This window comes from Callorhinus ursinus, unplaced genomic scaffold (assembly GCF_003265705.2).
Source record: "Callorhinus ursinus isolate GAN/ISIS: 27379988/994484 unplaced genomic scaffold, GSC_fseal_2.0 scaffold1, whole genome shotgun sequence".
In the NCBI taxonomy this organism is placed as follows: Eukaryota; Metazoa; Chordata; class Mammalia; order Carnivora; family Otariidae; genus Callorhinus; species Callorhinus ursinus.
The window spans coordinates 86,011,855-86,038,295 of NW_027397063.1; the positions used below are offsets into that span (position 1 = coordinate 86,011,855).

Consider the following 26,441-nt stretch of genomic DNA (forward strand, 5'->3'; position numbering starts at 1 on the left):
TTCTTAATGTTTAACTCTCAAATATTGGTCGAGTCTTGGCTGTTTTATGTGTGTAACATTTTCGTTTGGTTTGGTTTGCTTTATGAACACAGTAGATATCTTGTGCATTTGAGTTGCCTTAGCAATTTTTTTCTTTTTCTTCCTTCGTTCCTTCGTTCCTTCGTTTGTTCCTTCCTTCCTCTCTCTGTCTTTCTTTCTCTTTCTATCCTATGGCTAGGATCATTGCAATTTGCAGCTTTTCTTCAATTTTTCCAATGCTACTAGTTACTTTTTTTTTTTTGGAAAAGCTACATTTCTTTTTCTTTTGAAATAATTGAATAGTTCATCCCAGACAAGACACATTTTTGTGCATTTTGGTAACCAGTTTTAAGTGAACAACTTTGATTTTAGATGGGGCTCTTGGCCAGTCTTTTGTTTTTTCTGGACCATTCCAAAGAGGGAAAGGGGGGCACGGAAAGAGGGAGAGGTGTTCTGAATGTCCATGAGGGCCTGTCCTTGACATTGAATGACTTGAATGCCTATGGTAACTGTGAGTAATTCTGGTTAATCTTGTGCTAGGAGGACAGTTCTGAGAACTGACTCAACCTCCTTTTCTTTCATTTTGCCCTAAAAACACCTGCAACTCTTAGAGCAATCTATGAATCACTATGTCTGTTGTCCACTTATTGTCCTGTCCAGTGCCCTTCACACTGGAACTAATCAACTGCCTTGAATGAAGCATGACTTGCAAGCTGAATTCTGAGAAGCCCGTGAAGTATTCAGGAAGGAGGGGGAGCAATCTTTCAGTATGATTTGCTCCACATTCCAAATGTGCCTCCAGATGCAGACTGGATGGCCAAGAGGTCAAACAACACACATTTTGGACTGAACTGCCTTGACCATTTTTGAGTTACTTGTTCCTGAAAGATGCTTTCAAGGGAGTGGTAGATCCAAACATGGGATATGTCAATCCCTAAATCTTCTGTTATTCAGGCCGTGAGTTTCAATGGATATAACCTGCAACATTAGTGTTTGGAGACAGAGCAGGCTGGTGGCAGTTGCACATGGCAGTAGTTTTGTCCTGAGCATTTTGCACGTGGCTGCCATCATGCCTGCTCGCCGAACTGCTGGCACAGGGCAGGACTGCTGGGAGGTGGGTGATGTCTCTTGTGCTGGCTACCTTTGGATTCTAGCTTGTCTGACAGGGTGCCCCCTCTGCGGGAACAAAAGAATAATAGTTGCTTCCAAGAACAGGCAGTGACTTAGAATTTAGCCCCTTTCAAAGCCATCATCTCTTCTTCCTTACCAGGAAGCCTGTGGAATAAACATGGCTCCTAGAGTGTTGGAGGAGCCCTTGCTGTACATTGAAGTCCCTAGTCCTTCCAAGCATAGCTCTTTTCTGGAGAGCCTGGGGTTTCTGGAAGCATCCGTCATCTCCAAGTGTTTGTGGGTAGGCCAAGTAGGTATCTTCCAGGAGGCAGGGTGGTTAAGGTACCAGACTCATGTTGCTACACAGCTAAACAGCAACTCATGTGGCAGAAGCATGTCAAATGACAACATTAAGTGTTTTTGGGAATAAGCTTCCCCACCAGAGTGAATTGCAAGTGTTTCTGGTGGTTGTCCCTACCTCACTTCCCTAGCCAAATACAAAGGCAGAAGCAGCATGTCTAACATACCCTATGCCACAGAGCAAGTACAAGCAGCACCAGAGAGACTGCAAATGACTTTACTGAGCTGGATCATTCTCTGTGAATCCAAGCTCTGTTTATTGTGTTGAGAGCTAAGACTTTGGACTCTTGCAAGGCAGTTCTCATTCTTTTGAATGAAGAGTCAGTTTTAGATGCTCATCATTTCTTTGCAATGTTGTATATTAAATAATAAGCCAAAAAAGGACAAAAGAATGGACACCCGTGTGTCTGCAATATGTACCCAGATGTCTCTAATAATGCGTTGCTTTGCTGATCTTGCTTCAGGTACCTTTCTTTTCTTTCTTCCTTCCTTCCTTCCTTCCTTCCTTCCTTCCTTCCTTCCTTCCTTCTTTCTTCTTTCTTCTTTCTTTCTTTCTTTCTTTCCTTTCTTCTCTTTCTTTCTTCTTTCTCTCTCTCTCTCTCTTCCTTCCTTCCTTCCCTCCTCCCTTCCTCCCTTCCTTCTAGCTTTACAGATGAGAACTGAGGTCCTCTGGAACACCAATCCCTAATCTCATTTGTTTCTCTTTCTCTTCAGGGTTCTTTTTATCCTGAATTTGGTGTTTAGCTCTCCAAGGTACATTTTTATAGTATTGCTACAATGTATGTAGCTGTAATATAGTATTATTTTGTGATTTTAAAAGTTCATTTAAGTGGAACTGACTATTGGTATTATTCTGAGCTCCTTTCTCCCCTCAATATTGTGCTTTTATGATTTATCTGTGATGTTTCATAGAGGTCAAATTCATTCATTTTTAATGCTTTATGATATTCTATCATATGAAAATAGTGCAATTTATTTCTCCATTGATGGAAATGTAAGTTGTTTTAAATTTACTATTATGAACAATGCCACAATGACTGTTATTGTAATTTTTATGTTCAAGGGTGTGAAGTTTATATATAGGTCACATTTTCCAGTTTTATTGGATGTTTCAGATTGCTCGCCAAAGTGATTGTACTAATTTTTCCTCCTACCAGCTGTGTGTGAAAGTTCCAATATTCACATACACTCACAACAAAATGTATAAAATTTAAATTTTTGTTCATATTATGGGATAGAATTATATTTTGTTATTTTAATTTAAATCCCTCTGATTACTAGAAAATACTGAACATGTTTTTCATTTTATAGCTATTTAGGGTTCCGTTTCTGAACTATCTGATTTCCCTTTTAAAAAATGAGTTATTTTTATTTTTTTTATTGATTGTGGGAATTCATAAATTGTTAGATGCCAGCTTTTAGAAAACCTTTTTATTTATTTATTTTTTGAAAAGATTTTATTTATTCATTTGAGACACAGAGATACAGAGAGAGAGAGCATGAGCAGGGAGAGAGGCAGAGGGAGAAGGAGAAGCAGGCTTCCCGCTGAGCTGGGAGCCCGATGTGGGGCTCGATCCCAGGACCCTGGGATCATGACCTGAGCCGAAGTCAGATGCTTAACCATCTGAGCCACCCAGGCACCCCTAGAAAACCTTTTTTTATTATAAAAGACAATATACCCACACCAGAGAAAACTGGTAAATATAGGAAAGAAAGAAGTCACTGCTAATTCCAGAACCCGTAACCAAGTATGGGTTCGTTTGGCCCATTGGCTAGTCTGTTTTTTTTCTTATGATATTTTTATGTAGTTATATTACACTGTGTATGTAGCTTATAATCTGTATTTCTCAGTTAATATATCACAAGGTTTTCTTTCTTTTTTTCTTTTTTCTTTTTTTATGCAGTTGTTTGGCTTTTGTAGCCATCATTTTAAATTGATACATGGTATGTCATTAAGTGTATCTATCATTTCCTTATTATTGGAAATTCAGATTGTTCTTTATTTTTCCACTTTATAAATAACATAATGATGAAATACATATGCCTAAAAAGTTTTTGATATTTTAAATTATTTTCTTAGAATAGATTCACAGGAGTTAGGTTACTGGGCCAAAGAGGATATACATTTTTTTGAAAGTAAAATGCATTGCAAAAATATTATTTAATCAGTGCTGGCAATCTAAAGAAAACAGGGTTCAAGAAGACTCAAGGGAGCCTGGCAGAAGTCAAAGCGTCTGGCTCACTTTCCTTGGCAGAGAGAAAACTCACAAGACTTTACTTTCTCCAGCCACCTTTCTGGACCCAAAGCACCATTCATTACAGACATTTTCTATCTCGCTCATGCGACAATTTGGCTTTGAAAGAAAAAAGAGAATTTTCCAAGGCTAGAACATAATGCTTATAAGGATAATACTTATAAATGAATTTTACTGATTCTTAAACACTGATAAAAGAAAGCGGTCAGTTTATTGTAAGACATAAAATTGAATACACAAGTAGAGAGAATGTCTCTGGGTGGGAAATGTTGCCTTGAGTGCTAGCTGACAGCCTTATAGAACATGGGCATTCCAGCATTGCTTGGTAGGGCTTTCATGTTTATATGATTTACTCTTTGGCATTAGGGGCAGAATAAAAGGTTCAGATTCTCCAGTATGAAAAAACATTTATTTGGAAATATGTAATACATGTAGTTCTTAATTTACGAGCATATTATATTCTAAAAGTTCCTTTACAAGTCAGTTAATTAGAACTCAGAAAGCATTTTCCCTTAGAAGTAATATTCTAAGTGGTAGTGTGGTTTCCAGACTGGCACATAAAAGCCCATTTAATCTGTCATATATCTGTAAGATAGCCCTGGTTTCAACTCTAGTTTAGCTAGCGTCTATTTGGGTGATCTTGGGAGCACTCTGGTTACTTAAATTCCTAGTCTGTCAAATGAGGAAAGGGTCTTTGTGAGGATTGCCTGAGATGATGTATACGACGATGTTTTATGAACTATGAGGTGCTGTATGAAATTAGCAGATATATTGCTTTTTCCCACCAGAAAAATACCTATTAAAGGGCTGAACCACGTATATCACTGGTGTTGCCAGTGAACTGGGAGACCCCGGGTCCTGGAGCCTTGACATAGCCCATCCCAAAGGAGTCCCTGAAAGTGCTTAGTCTTGTCATGAGAAAGAATTCAAGCACAGACACGTGACCCGGCAGATGCGTGACACAAGCGGGCACGTTTATTAAAATGAAAGTATACTCTCGAGATGTGAGAGCCGCCAAGCTCAAGCGAGAGAGCTGCACGCCCCTGGGGTTGACTATCTATCTTTTATTGAGCGTCGTTAACGAGGGGGTGGACTATTCATTACGTGGTGCAGGGATGCCGGGTTTCGCGAATTTTCTTCTTGATTGGGTCGGCGGTTTCCCGTGGTGGCATCCGCCATCTTGGGCCGGTCTGGTTTGATCAGGCTTCATGTGGAGTGCGGCCAGGGCAGGCCTCTAACGTTCCCCACGACTGGCCGGCTGGTGGGCTCTCTCGCCGCCGGCCTCCAGGTGTCCTGTTAGAACCTAACTACCTGCCTTCTCTAACAACGGGACTTGAAAGTGGAGAGTGTATACCACAGGAGGTGTGCAGGTGAGCTGTTGGGGGTATAGCGGGCATATAGTAGAATGACTACGGATATTATTTCTTATCCTAATTTTTATTTTTGTGAATACACATCACAGTAGAATATTTATATTGATATTTGTATTTATAGATCTTTCTATAAGTAATGGAGGTGCTCATAATTTTAAAAAAACTTACCGTTTGACCCAGTTTACAGCCCACTAGTCTATTCATATCTTTACAAGACATTGGGAATATGGAAGGTGATGTGAGTTAAATTGATAAGCTGAGTTTATAAAATGTGCACTTATAACATTATTTCTGTGCAAAATGTACCCTGTGTAACTCCAGACAACAAATTATCTCTTTGCTTCCTAACTTAACCCCTGCTTGGCTATGTTGGCATTCCTTACTTTGCAGGCTCAATATAATATGTGTTCGTGTGCCTGTGCACGTGCGCAGGCATGCATATATACAGAGATGCTCTGGAAAGAGACTGACTAGGTTGTAGGATATCAATATCTGGCTACATTGGCATGAAAAATGATTGGATCTGTCATTCATTATTATTTTTTCTGGAAGTTTAGAGAGGGATGCTGGATGCTCCCCCCCCACCCCCCTTTTAAGTATTGGCAAGTTGAAGACTTCTTATGATGATTCCTGGAGTCCTAAGGATGAAAGTAGGAGGATAAAGGGAGGTGTAGCTGTTTCTTAGTAGCTAATGACTTTAGACTCGGCATTAAGAAAAGTATACAACTAAAAAATCTATTAATCAAAACAGTATGTTGAAAACTGTCAACAGGCCTCACTGTTATTTCGTGTAAGTCGACTTTCTGTGCTGGGACCTAGAATGATTGAGTTGGTGTCGAGATACTTACTGGATAGGTTTAATGATACAAAATTAATGCAACAAAGGAGATTTCTGCCAGTTATTTCCAGAATGAAAAGCTAATAAAATGCTTTAATTTTATCACATGCATGCATTTTGGCAGTGGGCACTTACACTTAGACTTTTATGTGGAAAGATAAGCCATGCCTTGAGATCTGAAAGAGAATGGGGATCTTGTGGTGAGGGTTCTCCAATATGGAAAACACACCAGAAAAACAGGAGAATGGAAGTGAATTATAACAGGGTTGACATAAATGAGCGACTAAATAAGTTTTGAAAGCAGTGGCCCATTCAGTTATTTCTTTTATTTTTCATATTTTTTTCTCAACTCTGCAAAATAATAAGAAACAAAAGAAAAATCTGCTGAATGCCTAGTCATAGTTTATTGGAGCAGGAAAATAAGCCATTCTGAACCATTCTCTTATTTGCTGTGAGTGGCAGAATCATTCACTGTGGTGAATCATAGCTGGGAGAACCATTTGGAGTGATTATTTTCCGATGTTAAATTGCAAGTAGCACATGTGGAATCAACAAAGGTATGAACTATTTTTAAAAATCTTTCAGAAAATCCTCTTATTGAAAATGTGTATTTGTGTGACCAACTTATGCCTTCATTTCACAATAGCCAAGCCTTAAGTATATGTCTTTTTGTTCTTATATTTGATAAATTGAAAGCTTTCCTAGTTAATATTTTTATGTCAAAAATAGTATATTATCCTAGAAGCTGCATGATGGTAATAATGGTGGGAAAAAAATACATATATGTGTATAAGCATTTCGTTGAACTGCCTGGATTGAAGAAAACGTCTGAGTTTCCTGCCTTTCATTTCAGTGACTAAGGAACCTGTTGGCTGTTAAACAAAATAAACTGAGGGATTAATCCTGGCTGGCTGAAATTTGTTAATGACATGCAAATGATTTATCATTAATGTAGTAATAGGCACTACTTAGTGTTAATCCCGTGAGAATCCCTAATGGTAAGGACAATATACTCGATGCTTAAGATGAAATATCATCTGCCTTCGGTAATCTGGTGCCTTGTTTTGGTTGAAAAGCTTCAGGTTGCCTGGCCCTTTAAGGCAAATCTCTGGTATTCAAATAGGTGAAGTAAAAAGGTATTTTATGCTCCAGTGTCTGCTTTGTGAGAGCACTTAATTTTAAGAGGGCAGAATGGAATGCTTCTATTTAAACTTAGGGGGACCGGCAGGGAGGCTAACTGCATTCCATGAAGTTCCACTTCGGCCCCTGTTTTTCCTTCATAATGGGAGGCATCAGACTCCTAGCTGGGATTGGGGTTCAGTGGTTGGCCTCAATTTTTAGCGGCCTTGAAAACTGTTTTTGACAAGGAAACTGGATGGTTCTTAAGGAGAAGGAAAATGAGCTTTTCAGAAGGGAAAAATTGCCTTGCTATCCTTAACGTTTGGTATCCTGACTGCACACAGAAGGCACTCACTGTATGCTCCATGAGGAACTGCATACCTATTTAAGATAGGGGTGCAGGCCCTTCAGGCCTGAGAGGCACAGTGGGGAGGAAACAGCACAGGTGTGGGCATATTCTCGGCACCCCTCGTATCATGTCCTGGGGCTGGATACCTTTAAGCCCCTATATTAATTACTGCTGTGTAACAAAATGTCCCCCGAATTTAGCAGCTTAAAACATCAAGTATTTGTCATCTTTTCTAGTTTCTGTGGGACATAGCAGGCTGGTTCTGGCTCAGGGTCTCTCATGAGGTTGCAGTGCAGAGGATACCCTGGGGTTGCAGATCATCAGAAGGCTGGGGAACAGCAGAGGAGCTCCTCAGAGGAGACTGTTGGCAGCAGCCCTCAGAACCTTGCCACATGGTCATCCCTCTCACACCATGGCAGCCGACTTCCCCAAGAGGGAGTGATGGAGGGGGCATATTCGGCCCTTTATGACCTTGTCTCTGATTCACACACTGTCACTTCTTACTCTCCTTGTTAGAAGTGAGTCACTGCGTCCTGCCTATGCTTGGTTAATGGGAGGGGATTATACAAGGGTGTGAACACCAGGAGGAAGGGATCACTAGGGCCACCTTAGAGTCTGGCTACTGCTGCCCCCTCCATGACACTAATTTTGTTCAGCTGTCCCATGACTCAAGAGATTCTGGAGATCTGATTGAACTATTTTCATCATAGGAACTTTGGTTCACCTTGAGTTCACCTCCAATAAAGTCCTTTGAGGATCTGTCCTAGCCCAGCTCCCGTAGACCAATGGAGGGTCTTATTCGAAACTTCATCACCACACCACAGTGCATTGGCTGTGAGCCCTGAGTCAGTCTTGGGAGGAAATAAAATCATTCAGCTGAATTACATGAAATTAATGTGTTGACTTCATTCCAGTTCCCACTGGATACATGTCCTTGTCATAAGGAAAAGTACTAGTAGCTTTAATTGACCATCTTAGGAAGGTGACAAGGAGAAAAGACATTCACGAACATGACATGCTCAATCTGAGACGAGGTAGGTTACTTCCCTGAAGAGAGTTTGAAGAATTTGTTATTTCACCAACCAAAAAGAATCATACCTGTCATCCTCATTTTCCCAATTATAAAAGAAACTTGCTTTAAGTAAGTCAAGTTAAAATATATAAAAAAAAGCAAAAAGTATACATGGTTTAGGTCACTGATGTTCATGATTTAGTCCTTAATTTCATTTTCTTTTTAAAAAAGCCTACTGTTTGCCTAGGTCATTCAGGTACCACTGAATTTAAAATGATAACTTGTGTGCCTGGATGATAGGTACACATCATCCAGGGTGAAGATGTTGGCTCTGTAGTTGGGAGGAGACAAGTGATAAATTGTTTCTATAAAATGTGATCCAACAGGTATGAACATATATTCATGGAGCCCAGAATCAGATACAGTGGAAGTGGGGCCATATTAAGGGGTTTGTGTTTTTGCACTTTAGTGAGAGTCTTGGGAGCAGATTTAGCTGGGGAAAGCTGGAGGGAACCAGAGAAAAATGGTGCCTCAGAATCTCAAGAGACTCTTTCTTAGGAAATAAAACTGGGTTGGAAGCCAATATAGTCATCGTCTTCAGGTTTATTCCATTGTCCGCATTAGCCCTCCCCCTAATTTTGCCCCCATCAGGTCCTCCAGGGTGGAGCCAAGCAGTGGCTGGGCTGCATTCTGCAGTCAGTGTTGGGGACACAGGCGGGAGAAGAGATCAGGAGGGGCAGTGTGGATGTGGATGTGCAGGGCTTCTCCTCTGACTCTGAGACCTGATTTCTTGCTTTATCCCCTTGTGTTTTTGAGTCTGCAGTGCAGTTATTTGACATTGTTAAACTCCTGTTTGGATAAAATCTTCTTTCTTTTAAAACAAAGTGTAGATGAATTCTATGTAATACACACAATTTAGATGTCTTGCCACTATTTTAATTTTCACCTCCATTTATCTATTGGCGAGGGTTTGATCATTTCCTTCTCTGTGTTCCTAGAGTAACTTGCCGTTATGCCAACATAACATTAACCACATTTTAATTTGGGCTTTCCTTCTCAGTTCCTCCCTCCAAATCCAAGATTGTGAAAGCCTAGAGGAATTTTACTAGTTCATGTATCTCTAGTCCTTAGCAGAGTGTCCAGCACCTTTTAGGCACGAATAAGAATGTTGAATGAATGAACTAACGAATTAAGGAAGGAAGGAAGGAAGGAAGGAACAGGCAGGCTGCTGATTGTTATTTCACCACCCAGGCTCTGAGTTGTATTTCTGGGCTCCTAAAGGAAAATTTAGATATGTCGGAATTGGTCAGATGCATCTGCTACTGATATCAATGATATAAAATCACATTTCTTCTGGTAAGCTTCCTTAGAAGTTAAAGGTCTGGCCACCTGCATTAGCAGCTCAGAAAGAGAAGTTTAGATTGGCATGTAGATTAGCTGGCTCTGTTATTCAGTGACTTTGCATGCTTGTTCAAGGGCACTGGGGTCAACCAATGTTTATTTTTGGATTCCCATTGCTCTTGGGATCACTGCATCGAAGAATGGTCCTTCCCCCACCCCATTACCTCCTTCACCTTGTTTGTTGTTCCTGGTCCAGGGAGGACTGCCGCCCAGATTTGGCCTGGCCAGCTCCTTCTTGGTGCCCTCTTATTTTTAGCATATGAACCACAGCAGCAGTTGGCAATTGCGAGTTGGCCCATAAAGGTGAAGCTTTTGTGAGGTTGAAACCTGGGTTTAAGAATTTTGGGAGTCTTTGGTTTGTATGTCTTTGTATTATCTCATGATAAATAGTATGTTTAAGGCTTCAATCTGCCAATGTTTTACTGCGAAAACTTGCTTTAAGAGGCCTCCCTCTGGTTTTGGGTTCTGTATTTTAGGATGAAAGTAAAGAAATTAGGAAGAGAGGAGCATAAAAAATGATTAAAGTCATAGTCCTGTGAGGAAACCTTTAAAAAAACTCTTGGGGCACCTGGGTGGCTTAGTTGGTTAAACGTCTGACTCTTGGTTTTAGCTCAGGTCATGATCTCATGCGCTGTGAGATCAAGCCCCGAGTTGGGCTTGGTGCTCAGCTCGGAGTCTGCTTGGGATTCTCTCTCCCTCTGCCCATGCCCCCCCCCCCCCCCGCTTGCACTCTCTCTCTCTCTCAAATAAATAAATAAATCGAGTGTGTGGGGGGGGGCAGAGGGAGAGAGAGAGAAGCAGATTCCCTGCCGAGCAGGGAGCACCATGCGGGACTCAATCCCAGGACCCTGGGATCATGACCTGAGCTGAAGACAGTTGTTTAACTGACTGAGCCTCCCAGGCGCCCCTAAATAAATAAATGTAAAAAACAAAAACAAAAACAACTCTTTAGCTTGAATAGCACAGAAGGTTATTAAGAAAGACTAAATAGATTTGAAGGGGTGCAAGCTTATGACCCCTAGATCAGGAGCCCCATGCTGTATTGACTGAGCCAGCCATGTGCCCCATTGTGACTAGTTTCTTTCTTTTTTTTTTTTTTTTAAAGATTTTATGTATTTATTTGAGAGAGAGAGAATGAGAGATAGAAAGCACGAGAGGGAAGAGGGTCAGAGGGAGAAGCAGACTCCCTGCTGAGCAGGGAGCCGACGTGGGACTCGATCCCCGGACCCCAGGATCATGACCCGAGCCGAAGGCAGTCGCTTAACCAACTGAGCCACCCAGGCGCCCCTTGTGACTAGTTTCTACCAAACTGCAACGGAAGCTGAAAATACCGTCTTTTGGATGGAATTATGTCCTTCCCCAATTCATATGCTGAAGTCCTAATCCCCAGTACCTCAGAATGTGACTGTATTTGGAGAGAGGGCTTTTAATGAAATAATTAAGTTAGAATGAGGCTGTGAGGGTAGACCCTAATTCATTCTGTGTCTTTATAAGAAGAGGAGATGAGGACATACAAAGACACCATGGATGTGCATGCACAGAAGAAAGGCCACGTAAAGACACAGTAAGAAGGTAGTCATCTGCAAGCGAAGGCGAGAAGCCTTAAGAAACCAAGCCTGCCAGCATCTTGATCATGGGCTTTTAGCCTCCACAACTGTGAGAAAATAAACTTTTGCTGTTTAAGCAATCCAGCTGAGCTATTTTGTTATGGTAGCCCTAGCAAACTAATACACGTAATTGAGCTATGAGCCCAGAAGAGAGTAGAAATGGCCTTCCTGATCAGCTAGCAGTCTCTGCCACAATGTGGAGAACACCATTTGTTTGTTTATTCACTCATTCATTTAGCCTCCCACTCATTCCATATGTATTGAGTGCTCTTCTAGGCACTTGGGATAAGGTGAATGAAATACACCAAAATCTTTGCTCCATTACAGATGAGGTTTTATCAGATATTAAAGCAACCAGTTACCATTGTGTCACCCTGCCTTATTTTCTTGGCAACTGTCACCATCTGAAATTATTTTGTTTACTGATTTGTTGGCTTGCTTATCATTATCTTCCCTCCTCTTCAAAAATGAGCTGGAGCCCTTTTTTGCCTTATTTCTTATTGTGTTCTTAGCGCCTGAAAGATGCTTGGCACACAGGAGGTTTTCAATATTTATTTGTTGAGGATTGAAGGAGATATCATGGAATTAAATTCCAGGAAGCAAAAAATACGCAGTGAATGATTTTTTTGATTATAAGGGAGAGTTAGCAGAATTTCCTTTTTTTAAATTAAAAAAAAAAAAGTGCATAGTAGCCAATCCAGTCCTTTAGTCCCTGAGGCCTTTTCAGCTGTTTAATCCTAAAATTTCTAGTTGCTTTCTATAAAATATTTTAAGCTCAAAGTTCCTGGTGTACCCAGTATGCTCATTATAGAACATTTGCATCTGAATATTTCTTGGTTTCTCATTGACTTAGGCACAGGGTCATGGAGACTTAGAGCGGTTGGGGACGAAGAGAGGGTGCTGCCCCATTCCCTCACTTTAGTGATCAGGAAAAGCAGACCAGGAGGTCTGGCTTGCAGAGCTTGCAGGTGAGAAAACTTAGCCAAATCTCTAGATTAGGCCCTGCAGTGAGTCATCTAGCACTAATCCTTTTCCTCTTTTCGTTAAAGATGGAATTGAATGGTGATTACGAGTGTCAGCTCGGGACCAGGCTGCCTGGGCTGGGATACTGGCTCCCAATTAACTAGCTGGTTGACCTTGGATAAGCCCTCTGTGCCTCAGTTTTCTGTATAAAATAGAGGTAAGAATAGGACTCACCTTATAGAGTTGTTCTTTAACTCTTTTAAGAGTTAATACCTGTAAAGTACTTAGGACAGTGACTGATAGCATTTAATAGTGCCATCATAAGCATTTAATAAATGTTAGTCATCATCATTATTATTGCTATTATGATGTGATTAATCACATAATATAACAAATGCTCAAAGAATGTTTACGTTTCTTTTTTAAGTATATAAAGAATTCCAGTAAATTTCTAATATTTATTGACAAGAAAAAAGATGTATAGAATATCAATAGTTTTCATCTCACCTGAAGAATGGAACGTAACTCCTAACTATAGTTTCTTCACTGAGAAGTTAGCCAAATATTTTTTGGAGATAAAATTGACACATCTCAAAATTCATCCTTTTAAAGTATACAGTTCTCCAAAGAAGTGGCCCCATTCCCATTAGCAATCACTCCCCATTCTCCCTTCCCCCAACTCTTGGCAACTACTAACTGACTGTCTGTCTTTGTCTATATTAGACATTTCAGATAATTGGACTCATACAGTAAGTGGCCTTTTGGCCATATAGTATGTGGAATCAGGCAGTAGGTCTACCTGCTTTTACTTAGCATGATGCTTTTAAGGTTCATTCATTTTTTTTTTTTATGTTATGTTAGTCACCATACAGTACATCATTAGTTTTTGATGTAGTGTTCCATGATTCATTGTTTGCATATAACACCCAGTGCTCATTACAACACGCGCCCTCCTTAATACCCATAAGGTTCATTCTTAAAAGACATATCAGAACTTCATTCCTTTTTATGGCTGAATAATTTTCCATTGCATGGGTAGACCTCATTTTGTTTATCCATTCGTCAGTTGATGGGCACTTAGGTTGTTTCTATGATTTTGATTATTATGAATAATACAGCTATGGACATTTGTGAATGAGTTTTACGTGGGCATACATTTTCAGTTCTTTTGGCTATGTACCTAAGAGTGGAATTGGGTCATGTAGTAACTGTAGGTTTAACTTTTTGAAAAATTGCCGAACTATTTTCCAAAATGGCTGCACCATCCCCAAGTATCCAGGATACAATATTTGATGATTAATTCAATCTTATTTAATTGAAGGAGAAAACAGAATCATTTGGACATAGTATTCATCGTAGAGACTTACAGTTGCTCACAAACATTTGAGAGACTGAGTCTCAGCTACTGTGATGGGCACTGTATAAAACAAAGCAAATGAGACAGTTTCTGTTTTCCGGAGTTGATAGGAATTTGTGACATTTCAAAGTTGACCCTCCTCCCCCCTTTTAAAGTAGAGATGGCTATTCTCCTTTTCTATTACTTTTTTTCTCTTTTGGCCACTACTATCAAACTTCTGGGGAGGACTTTTACTCAGTACTATATCTGTCAAGACCCGAGGGCAGAATGGAGCATGATGAGGTGGACATCGGGTAGGAAGCCAAGATGTAGAGGACCAAGAAACTCCTCAGTTGGGGGATGATTTGGGTATAACTAATTGCCAACTAGTTCCATGACTGACAGTGGCCTTTCACCCCATTAGAGACATAATTTAAAAAGGAAAAATAAGCTATCTCTCATTTATAGAGACTACATTTATTTTTCATGCCAAGAATCTGGTGGAAATTTTCATTTTTACAGAATTACTCTGTTGTTTTGGTTCGGGGTCTATGTAGTCATAAAATTTTGTGAGCTGTGGTGAATTGTATGTATAGTTATATCCACAGATCTCTGCTTTAAGAAGCAGGCTTCCAAGGATTTTGTTTGGTTATTGCCTACTGAAATGTATATTTCTTAAGGACAGCAGATGGCACTTTCCCAGGTAAAAGGTGGAAATTTACCAGCAGCCATCTTGAGCTTCTTGTCTTGGGACAGTCTGGTTCTGTTGCATCACTAGGAGGTCTAATATTCATACTCTGTCAGCAGCCCTCAACCACGGTTTCACCTCACTGAAATGGGTGACAATTACGTTTCATCTTGAAGCAAAGATGGTTTACTCTCTGTGTAAACTGCTATGAAAGGAGGCAGATGTATTTGTGGAAAGTAAAGTGAGCCTTTAATGGTCCCATGTCAGAAATTTTCTTCTCAGGAGCCTGTTAAGGTGGAGGTGAGTTAAGTACAGGATGTAAACAGGCCATCTCCGCCTGGAAAAGACTTGGTAGCGACAACTCTGAATTTACTGGTTTTGTTTGATATTTCCTAATCTGCTCATCCCATAAGCTACACTAATTTTATGCTTTGTCTTCAGTAGCAGTTGTCCTTCCCCAACCTACTTCTCTCCCTAGCCAAATCCCCTTCAGCCTTCGAGGTCATTCTCAAGTCAGCCCTCCCTCCCACAACCCCCCATCTCTCCAGCCTATAGAGAGTTCTCTTCTCTCTTGACAGACTTGTTGTCGGAATGGTGTGAATGAAATTGTAGTTGCTTTCTAATGGGTGGATGTGTCTGCCCACCAGACTGCAAGCTCTCTAAAGGCAAAAGCTCTTTCTAACACTGGCTTTGAATCTGCTTCAAGACAGTGCCCTGCCTAGAGGGCTTCCTCAGTCAATATCCACTGGTTGGATTCATAAGCCTACGAGGGGCAAGGTACCAGCACAGTAGCTATTGATTCTCATGGGAACGCTTAGTTCGGGAAAACCGTGCTGGAAAACTTCTAGGCTTTGCTCACCTTAGAAATGACATGCGATCTTTTCTGTGGTCTATCCTCCCCCACTAGGTGGGCCTCAAGCAGATGAGGGATAGAGAGAACATGGAAAATCCTGGGCAAGCTGTGGCACTGGGGGAGTGTGCTTATCCTCCAGAACAATTTAATGGAGCCCACACCTGCTGCTTCGTGACTAGGGTTTCAAAGCTTTCAGAATTGGTGTATGCAAAGCTTGTCTTTTGATATCAGGATAAGTTTCAATGGATTTAACTTGTGTTGTAATCAGATTTCAGCACAGGAAGCTTTTTTCCTGTACCTACAATGAAACTATCTCTCTCTAAGGCTGTTTGGTCACTGAAGTATAAACAGCTAGGTCCAGTTTTCTCCGTCACTCCTCACTCCTTTCTTGTAGAGTCCTCTCAAAGTGGAAGAGAGAAGTTATAAGGAGGCGGGTGTCAATTTTATTTATTTGTCACCCAATTATGGATGACTCACATTCTTTAAGCTTTCTAAGCCTTAGTTGGTGCGTTTGTAAAATGGAAACCATGACATCTGCTTAGTGGTATTGTGGGGAGCAAATGCTGTATTGCTCGAAGAGCACCTGTAGCAGAGCAAGGGATAAAAATATGTCTCATTAATCATACTTGCTCTCTCTTCTCCTTTCCTTTCTGGTTTGAATGCTGCAGGTTGCCTCCGATCACGCAAGAATACAAACCTTGCCTCGTCTTGCTTCTGCAAGTCTCCATTCTAACGGGATGCCTCTCTGTTTTCCCTTGCACGTAACTGTAGCATGGCTTTCAAGTTATCACACTACTTACCTGAATCAAGGAAAAAACAAGGAAGAGGGCGGAGGAGGTTTATTCTTTTCTGCAAAGGGGAGAATTAAGCTTTTAACACCACTGTAAATTTTAGAGCTTGTCTTCCAAGGAATTAAACATGCTCTGCCTTTGTCGTGTTTATTGATTGCATCCCAATGAGTTAGGTAGGGGTATATATATGAAATACATGAAACATGTATGTGGTATATAGGACATGTGATAAATGATATATATATTTATTTATACATCTGCTGCTTTACTTTGCAGTTGGGAGATTAGGGAAATGGGAGGAAATAGAGTACTGCCAAGCAATCTGGCCGGATCTGCTTGCACACGTGTTCTTACTTGGTTAACTAGAGAAAAAGGTGGAATTTTAGCAAGAAATGACTTCCGATTAGGTTTTCAAATGACAAAATGCACTTCACAGTAATTTTTTCCATTTGTTTTTTTGTTTGTTTTTATTTCTTGCTTTGGCATGGCGGCTCATTGTTAGTGGCCCATGTAGGCCTTCAATAGGGTCTGGCTCCCTATTTTTCTTTCCATTAGAGTATGCACTCAAATAAAAATGAAAAAAAAAAGAATTAAAAATAACTGATATATATGTACATACATATTATATATGTATATCTTCTTTTCTCTAAAAGAAGAAAACAAGATAATGAAATTGGATTGGAAAGGTGTTAATACATTGGTATCGAGCTCTCAAAGAAGATAGTAAATAAAGACAGAAGCCCAAAGGGAGAAGGTTGCTGAATCTGTGGAAGCTTTTGGGTTATGTGTCAGGCCACAGAAGGGATCAACCAGGGGGATGGTGATGAGCTGGGACTATGAGAACCAGTGTCCTACTGCCCAGCCCAGCCCAGCCCTCTCCAGAGAGAGCCGTTTTTTGCTATCAGCAGCTTAGGTAGGTAAGGGCAATGTTAAGGAAGCCAGGTAGCAGATAGGAAGAAAAGTCTGTGCCAGACAGGCTGGCACTGACATGTCCTTGGGAGGAGGATGTGGCACTTCCCAGCAGGAGGAATGAGGTAGGAGCTCCAGACCCGTAAGAATGATCAATAGCCAGCCTGAATCCGCAGCAGGGGAAAACCTGCCTCATACCCATTCTCACTGCCCAGAGGAGAGGAGGGGATAAAGGAGGTTTCACCAAGTGAGCATAGTGCTAGGTGCCTTCTGATCATCTCATCCGACCTTCACAGCAACCCCAAGTAAATCTTGGCTGTGAGTGCATAGTTTCCTAGGACTGCCATAACCAATTACCGTAAACTTGGTGGCTTAAAACAATAGACACTTACTTTCTCATAGTTCTGGAGGCCAAAATTGGGGTGTTTGCCGGGCTGGTCCCCTCTTGGAGGCCCTGAGGGAGAATCTGTCGTCTGCCTCTTTCTCAGCTTCTGTTGGCTGCAGGCAGCCCTTGGCGTTTCTTGCCTTGGGGCTGCATGCCTCCAATCTCTGCCTCTGTTCTTTCCTCTGGGCCTTTCCCTCTGTGTCTCTCAGTCTCAAATCCCCCTCTCCTTCCTTTTAGAAGGACACCAGTCTTTGGATTTCGGGCATAACCTAAAGATTTGAAGGTAAGACACACCAGAAACCTTTTACAAACCCTTTATAATCAACCTAGATTGAATTGTGTCATTTCCTTCCTTCCTTGCTTCCATCCTTCCTCCCTCCCCCTCTCTTTCTCTTTCACTTTTTCTTTCTTTCTTCTTTTTTTCAAATATGGAGATGGTGAAATAGAATACTTAATGTCTGGTTTGTAATAATTTGTCTCGTGTCTGGGGTGTTTGGATACAGTCCAACACACCATCAAGAGAGCTGGGTCTTGAGGTGGCCAGCGCCATATATTATTATTCTTTCCATGAAAGGTATGATGTGGACAAACTGTATAGGTCTGCCACCGGCTGATGTGTACATTGCAGAAGTCTCACTACTTCAAGTTTTCCTTTCCTCATATAGTAGATGAAGGAGGTTGACATAGGAGATAATATGTGTTTTTAGATAGCCCTTCTACCTAGCACATACTCGCACATTTGTAGAAAATTGTGTATTTTATAGTCATGTTGTAAAGTCATTAATATGTTTTCAGGGAACATGTTAAAATATTCAGGGATTTCATTCCTGTGTTATTCTTACTTAAAATAAATTGATGGATGGATGGGAATTCCCCCCAATGCAGGAGTGTATACAGTGATATTATAGGTAGGTTCTTGTATGTAACATTTTAAAAGAACTAGAAATAAAAGCATTATAGCAATGATACATGTGAAAGTACAAATCTGTATTTTGGTAGGAAAACAAGTTGAATTCAACTGGAAAATAAGTTACTGGCTCAATTCAATAATGCATTTTCCTTTAAAATAATAACTTCATTTATTCTACCCACCTAAACCTAGAGCTCTCTTCACATGAAACTTTACTTTTTTTTTTAAAGATTTTATTTATTTATTTGACAGAAAGAGAGAGAGATCACAGGTAGGCAGACAGGCAGGCAGAGGGAGAGGGAGAAGCAGGCTCCATGCTGAGCACGGAGCCTGATGCGGGGCCTGGCTGGATCCCAGGACACTGGGATCATCACCTGAGCCAAAGGCAGCCGCTTAACCGACTGAGCCACCCAGACTCCCTGAAGCTTTACTTTTAAACACATTTTTACCATGGTGAGGATTTTGATGTCCATGTATATGTAAATTTCAAATCATTCCTATTGGGATAACTTAAAAAAGAAAAATAGGAGATTGGGGGAAAAAAAGTGTTTTGTAGAGCAGGAGGTGGGATTGTGATGAAATCCAGGGGAGACGAAGCTGGGGCATGGAAGTGGGTGGGAGATTTGCGTGGGGGAAAATGAAGGAGGCCGTCTCAGGCTGGGCCTCTGGCATGATTTGATTCGGCAGTCAGTACAGAGTCTCAGGCAGACGACACTCATGTTGGATGGAGAACCGGAAAAAGAAAACCATGGCTTCTCATTATGATCTTTGCAACAATGCAAAGTCAAATTGGAATCACCTGGTTGAAATTGCACAGCAGAAAGAACCTGAAAAGATCCGAACAGGGAGAAAGAGAAATTATTGTTCATTGAATTAATATAAATGTATGATAGAAAGATTTTGTTGTTACACTCTCGGTTTTGTGTACTGTTTTAATTTGTGTTTATTTAGTAAAGGCAGACCTTTATAAGGGCTGCATATATGTATTTTCTGAGATTTCCCTCTTGCCTTTTTTTTTCTAAACTTATTTTCCCTTTAGGATCTAAAGATTCTACCCTGGGGGCATTTAAATTGAGGAGAGACTAGAGTTTTTTGTTTTGTTTTGTTTTTTTCTTTTTTAACTTCAGCTCAGTTTGTATACGTAGACAGAGCCCTAATATAAGCCATGTAGCAGAGAACCTACTGTGTAATAGGTATTTGGTCAAGTGTTGACTTGCCACATGTACCAAAAACATTTAGTAGCTACTAATAATACTTTCTTTCCTGTACAGTGCTGTGTTACACCTTAGGTTAAACTGGGAATCTATACCATTTTTTATAAATGCAAGTCTGACTATTTGGCCACTTACTTGTCACTTCGATGCCGCTGTTGATGGCAGCTAACATTTATTAGGTGCTTACTATGTGCCAAGCATTGCTTTAGACACATTAAGTTATTATCACATTTAATCTTGTAAACAACTCTAAATGGGTTAACTAGTTAGTAACCAGTCAACTTACTCAAAATAGTCAAACTATGTATAAACGAAGTGTAGGTTGTTTAAAACATATCTTTTTTTTTTATTATTTTTTTTAAGGATGCAGATACTTAAAGTTTAAAACGAGTAACACTGAAGGAAGAAAATATCAAGATATGGACCAGTGGATGGGTAGTAAAACTTAATTATGTTACTTAGGGAGGATTATAAATCAGAATAATTTAAGAAGATTGTATTTTCTCCATTTGTTAAACTATAAAATGAACACCAGGATACGGTCGTGCATTGATTTTAATATGTATCTGAGTTTTTACGAATTGAAATTCAGTCAAATCATATGTTTATATAAAGCCAGGTAATTCCTATAGCAAATAGTAAATCTTTGTTTACATTTACAAGTCAGCTGGATGAGGCACAGAATAATGACTCATTCAGTGGCCAGAGCCAAAAATTGAACCCTGCAATTGGGATTCTTGCTACTTTTTCTCTCTACTTGATTTCCTCTCCCTCCTTTTCTTTAAATATTAATGAACATGCACATTTTAGGATTCATACCTAGTTGTTTTCCCAAGCTGAACTATAGCTGAGAATGAGCCTGATTTCAAATACCCCATGTTGGTGTTCAGAAAACAGAGCAACAGTGAAGTGTGGTACCTTATAGGTTCACACTCTCATGAATTCCAAGCGCCTCAATTGTCAGTGGACCATTATGGCTTGCACATGGTTTATTTGGTTTGGAGTTACTTCAACTTTCCAAAGACATAGTGAATTTGTAAAAACAGATTGTTAATGATAACCCAGAACACTTAGGTCTGAAATATTGGGTGGATGCCGCAGTTAGGATATTTTTTTTTCCTGATGGTTGTCTGTTCTTTAAAGGCATGGCTGTCCAGTTGCCACCGGATTGAATGCTTCTGAAGATTAGCCTCTCATTGTTTGAATGTTTTCATAGCATTGTTGTAATAAAGCATCTTCATACTTCACAGTTGAGATCTTGACTTTTAGAATAAAAAAAAGTCAGGGGCTAATCATAACAATTAGCTAATGTGTCAACAATTAGCACTTTCCATCAACCTGCTCTAAAAGGAGACTCTTCTTATCCACTAGCAGACAAAAATGCAATGATGTAGTTAAGAAAAGCACTGAAATTGGCTCTTAAAGTCCCCTGCTGTAGCCAACTAAATCCCCAGGGTATTGTTTACAGTGATTATTCTGCCATTATGATGTTATTGCATAGGCGGAGGGAGGTGGGGAGTAGTATGCTCAAAATAAGTTGGTTCTTTTTTTCTGAAAGACAAAACAAAGCATTAAAAGAAAACAATCCCTTTCTGGCTGCTTTTGGAAAAGTAGAACAAAGCTGCTGTGAAAGGTCAGCCAGTTACAGTACTTTAGTGTTTAACTGGTAAATATTTTTTAAAAAGAGTGTATTTAATATTTTACCATTTGGAAAATTTTCAGTGTGCTTCAAGTCCAGCACAACTCAATCAATGAAAGATTTGAGAGGTCTCTGGTGGGGATTTCTTGACAATGGATGCATTATATTCTGTGGCCATCCATACCGCCGCTTGGTTGAAATATGTTTTAACATCTTTTATATAATCCTTCTAGTAATACAAGAACATTTATACTGCATCTTTTATAAAGAACCACACAGTCCTTTACACAGGCCCATATATCTATGTAAATACCATAGGTTTATCTTTAAAACAGCTTTAAAACAACTTGTAAATCCCCAGTAGCATCTCAGAATTCTGTGGGTAGGAAAAATTGTAACTAAAACTAGGATCGCCTTTCAGACGGCTCCTGTGAGTCCTTGCAGGCTACTGGCAGAGTGCAGAGGCAGCGGGCCGAGGAGAGGTGTGCTGGCCAGGCCGAGCAGCAAGCAGCGAGCCACTGCCAAGCCTCCTATCAAGGGGGCAGGACAGCTTGCAAAGTGAGGGCCTGAATGGCAGCCAGGGCTGTTGCCTTAGGAAAGGGACAGTGCAAGAGGAACTGAGCTGTCCTTTGCCACTGACTCTTGGCAGGGAAGTCTGGGGGCCTGTGTCCATGCTAGACATGACAAGGGAACACATTTGAGCCATCTGCAGAGTTGGAAACAAAGACAGGCTTTGGGCTTTTGCAACAAGCAGAAGCCGGTGAGTGAGCTCAGCTGGGGCTTCCCGGAGGATCTGCAGAGCGCAGAGTGGGCTGTCTCACTCGGCAAGGGCTACAACAATGGTGTTTCTCTCCAGTATTTCAGGAAGCTGGTTGCTGTCAAGATGTCATGCAGATTTGATAGACAAGATGGGAAGCAAAACTATCTTGTGTGTGTTTAATTTCCACTGAACTAGTTTCCAACCAACTTCAGTTTCTAGGTTTCCCCATCCCTAAGTTCTAAAGCCTCGCGCCTCCAAGTGTGGTCCCTAGGCTGGCCGCATCAGCATTCCCTGGGAGTAGGTTAGAAACGTGGATTCTTGGGCCTCACCCTAGACCTAATGAATCAGAACGGGTGTTTTAACAAGATCCTCAACTAATTCGAAGGCACAGTATAGTTTGTGGATCACTCCTCCTCCTCTAAAAGACGTAGTGGATCATATTTGTTCATTCATTTTTCAATGCATATGATGAGCAAAAAATGTATTGAGGATGGGCACTGGGAAAAGATGCTATTCTGCTCTTGAAGAGCTGACCGTTTAGTGAGGGGACAGACAGGGAAAAAGGAAGTACATGTGGAGATGTGTTCAAAGTGGTTTGACACACAGAGAATGGAGTGTGGCTCGCTCTGAGGAATTCCCGCAGGCTCCATAGAGGTTAGATTTGAATGTTGAGTCTACAGGGAGTGCAAATATGTCCAAGAGGAAGGAAAGAGTCTTTCAGCCAGTAGAGGTATTACATATAAAAACCTGAACAAACATGGGTCATATAGAAGATGATGAGAGATTTCAAGTTGCTAGAGGACAGGTGTGTGCATGTGTGTGTGTATTTGTGTGTGTGTGATATGTGTGAGGTGTATTGCAGTACTTGATTGTGGGACTTGATGAAGACAGAGCTGTGTTTTCTGCTTCATCTCCAGAACCTAAAGTAGTGCTTGCTATATGCTAGGTATTCAGTGAATATTTGGAGGAAGAATGAATGAAAAGACTAAGACAGGAGAAGTAGTACTATCTGATTATGAAGCTCATGAATGGGGACTCTATCTTAAAGGCACTGGAGGCTTTTAAAGAGGGCAGTAACATGCTCACATTAAATGTGGGTGGCAGCAAAGCAAACGCTCAGAGTAGGGGAAGCGTGGAAGAAGGGGTCCAGGGAGAAGGCCATGGCAATAATGCAGGAGCTGGTGACGAGCGTCTGCACACAAGTCGTGGCACTGGGCGTGGACAACAGGTCCAATTACAAGATGCTTAGGAGACAGAATTGGGACGACTCCTTGCTTGCTGAGGAGGTGAGGGGAAGGGAGAGAAACTTCTCAGGGGGGTTTACTTTCTAGTTCAGGTGACTGGTGAGAGAAACAATAGCAGAAGAAGGGCTGGGGAAAGCCATTTAATTTGTTTTGGAATGCTCCGTTGTAGGTGCCGGGGGCAACATCCAGGAGATATCCAAGAAATGGTTGGAAAACTAGGCCTGAAGATACAGATTTAGGAGTTCATGGCCCCGAGCACAGGAAAGAGAGAGAGAGCATACATGAGAAGTGCAGTGTGATAAGATGGAAACTTGCCTTGCCGACAACCTTACGGGGACACGCAGAGGGCTGCATTACATGAGCTGAGGGAGTACAAAGAGCTCATCAGAGAAAAGAGCAGGGCAATTTCAGAGGCCCCACCTTTCATACTCTTCTAGCTCTTTGTTTTGCCTTCTTAGCACTTACAGAGCTTTGGTTGCACATTTGTGATCATTGATTTGACTAACCCACTGAGTGCATTGAGAGAATGGATCCTGTTCTAATCACAGAGCTGGGAGCCGAGAAGCTACTCATTGCATTTTTTTTTTTGCATAAAGGAAACAGGAGGGAATTGCCCATCCTGTCCAATGTCACAGAGATGTTTAGTAGGAGTAAATCTAGAAAAAGCTCATCGGATTGTCAGCTTTCACTGGCGACCTTTGGTGTCAATGGTTTCGTTGGACTCCAAATTTTTTTTTTTTAAAGATTTTATTTATTTATTTGACAGAGAGACAGCGAGAGAGTGAACACAAGCAGGGGGAGCGGGAGAGGGAGAAGCAGGCTCCTGGCTGAGCAGGGAGCCTGATGCGGGACTCGGTCCAAGGACTCTGGGATCATGACCTGAGCTGAAGGCAGATGCTTAACGACTGAGCCACCCAGGCGCCCCTGGACTCCAAAGTTTTGTGGGTTGACAAGTGAATGGGGGCAGAGCTGGGGCAGATAGTATAGGCTAGTCTTGAAGGAAATTTGGCAGTGACCGGAGGGGCTGAAAGAAGGGAGGGGGTAAGCTGGTGTATGAAAGGAGAAGTCCACCATTTACCAGAATGTTATTAGAACATAGAATGTCTACCAAGTGCAGGTCACTGGGGGTTAGGCACCAGTGACAGAGCAGTGAATAAGGCAGATGCAGATGTAGTCCCTAGATAAGAAATAATTAACAACACAATTAGTCAAATAATGAATGCATGCCAAGAGTTCTGGGATGTGAAATTCAGGACAGGTGCAGGATGAGTGCTGTGTGAGAGCGTAATAGAGCAGAAACAGTGTGGGAGGTGAGGAAGGTGAGCTCTGAAGGATGAAGCGGGTGGAGAGCATTCCTGGCAGAGGGAACAGTATGTGCAAAGCTCGAAGGTAAGAAAGAAGCTGAAGGGTGAAGAAAAAGCTGCAGGGTGGAAGGACAGCAGCTCAGTATGTGACTGGTGAAGCTTGGTTAGGGGAGGGGGGGTTCGGTTATGCAGGACCTTGAAGGCCTTGCTGAGGACATAAGTCTTTCCTCTGAGAGCCCTGAGGAGTCACTGATGGATTTTATGCAGGAAAATGCTAGGATCTGGTGTGTTTTTAAAAGATCAGCCTGGTTGCTGGGGGAAGAGATTGGTTGGGGGCTCTTCCAGTATCTAGAAGAGAGTGGATGGCTCTTTGGACTGGGGATAACGGAAATAGAGAGAAATGGATGAATTCACAACATTTTTAGGGGATGAAATCCTGGTGAGTGTTTGATTATGGAGTTAAGAAGAGGTGGATGCAGGGTTAATTTCCTGGTTAGTGCAGATGGGTGCATGGTGGTGCCATTCATGAATATAAGAAATTATTGGAAGAGGATCAGAATGGTGGGAACATGTTGAATTTGATGCCCAGGAGGACATATCTAAGAGGTAGTTGATCTGGAATTCAGAGGAGACTCTGAAATGTGAGCTAGGTGGAGATAATTTGTGTAGCATGATTGGAAGTTCAGTGGGAATTTTATTTTAAGATTTTATTTATTTATTTGACAGAGAGAGAGCACATGCAGGGGGAACAGAGGCTGATGTTCAACTGACTGAGCCACCCAGGCGTCCCTCAGTGGGAATTTTAGAAGTTGAGATCCTGTGTGGAAGGGCGAAAGGAATCAGGGCTATTTAGTATCCTGAAATCTTCTGAAGATATACAGGCAAACCAGTCACAGGCATCTGAAAAGAGTCTCTAGCACAATCAGAATTTGGACAGGTTTGAGTTAAAATGACTCAAAAAATATGCCAAGGGGCCTTGGACCAGGGGTTGTTGGGGTTGTTAACATAAGGAACAGAGAGGTATACTGTAGTTCTTTCCTGAACAGTACAGTTTTATGTGCATATAGAGGAATGCGTAGAATAAATGAAGGGGTTATAGAGGAATAAATGAAATGATTCTTCAGGGTATCCTCCATTTCAGGGCTTTTGTGATTCTCTCAAGTATTTCCTTCAGGGAAGATGCAAATTCTGAAACAAAAGTCTAATTTACCAGACTTGAGTCTTCTCCGTGGTGTAAATACATTTATAGAATATATTTGTCTGTTTCAAAGGAGCAGCCATAGCTACTCTTCCCTGGTTATAAAATGTAGCCTCCAGTTCGGTTCTTCTCTTGCTTGGGCCAAAAATTGAACAGGGCTTTTTCAGTGGGGTAGTGAGAGGAGACCTCGATTGAGTTTTATTTTTTTAATTTTAATTTTATTTTTTGTTAAGATTTTATTTACTTGAGAGAGAGAGAGAGAGAGAGCATGAGTCAGAGGGAGAGGCAGGTTCTCTGCTGAGCAGGAAGCCCAATGCGGGGCTTGATCCCAGGACTCCAGGATCATTACCTGAGCCCAAGGCAGACACCTAACCAGCTGAGCCACCAGGCACTCCGCAATTGAGTTTTAAATACTACCAAATTAATTAACGTCACTGCACCCACTAGCAGTTAGTTGCTTGTCAGTCTGATATCATAGAACTTCTTCAACATTGGAAGAGAATCCTAGACTCAACAACTCTGATTTCTTCCCTTGCTCTATAGCTGATAAGTGTAAGTTCAGAGAGGGACCATAATTTGCTAAAGGTTGCACAGCCAGTTGACAGCAGAGTTGTGATTCCAATCCAGATGGTGTTATACTAGAGTCTTTCTGAAAATTTCAAAGATATAAAGTATTACAACCTGTCTGTTTTACATATTGAATGTGTAGAATTTATAGTAACTTGCCTTAATTTAGTCGCCAGAAGTGAATCCTGTGTCTTCCTAATCTACTATTTATGAACAAAAAAGGCTGGTGTGATGTTTT

General features: G+C 41.1%; 2 protein-coding genes across 10 annotated transcripts in view; both read left to right on the forward strand.

Annotated features, from left to right (window-relative positions):
• The window catches only part of ACTRT3 (actin related protein T3), a 207,212-nt gene that overhangs the window by 164,884 nt on the left and 15,887 nt on the right, over window positions 1-26,441 (forward strand). The gene's annotated exons all lie outside the window — the stretch shown is intronic.
• The window catches only part of MECOM (MDS1 and EVI1 complex locus), a 532,091-nt gene that overhangs the window by 91,316 nt on the left and 414,334 nt on the right, over window positions 1-26,441 (forward strand). Inside the window, exon 1 of one of the 9 annotated variants that reach the window (XM_073897597.1) lies at window positions 4,834-5,113. The exons of the other annotated variants lie outside the window; for them this stretch is intronic. The gene's annotated coding sequence lies outside the window, so the exon portion shown is untranslated. Of the gene's footprint in view, window positions 1-4,833; window positions 5,114-26,441 lie in introns of those variants that run through there. 9 annotated transcript variants of the gene reach the window in all.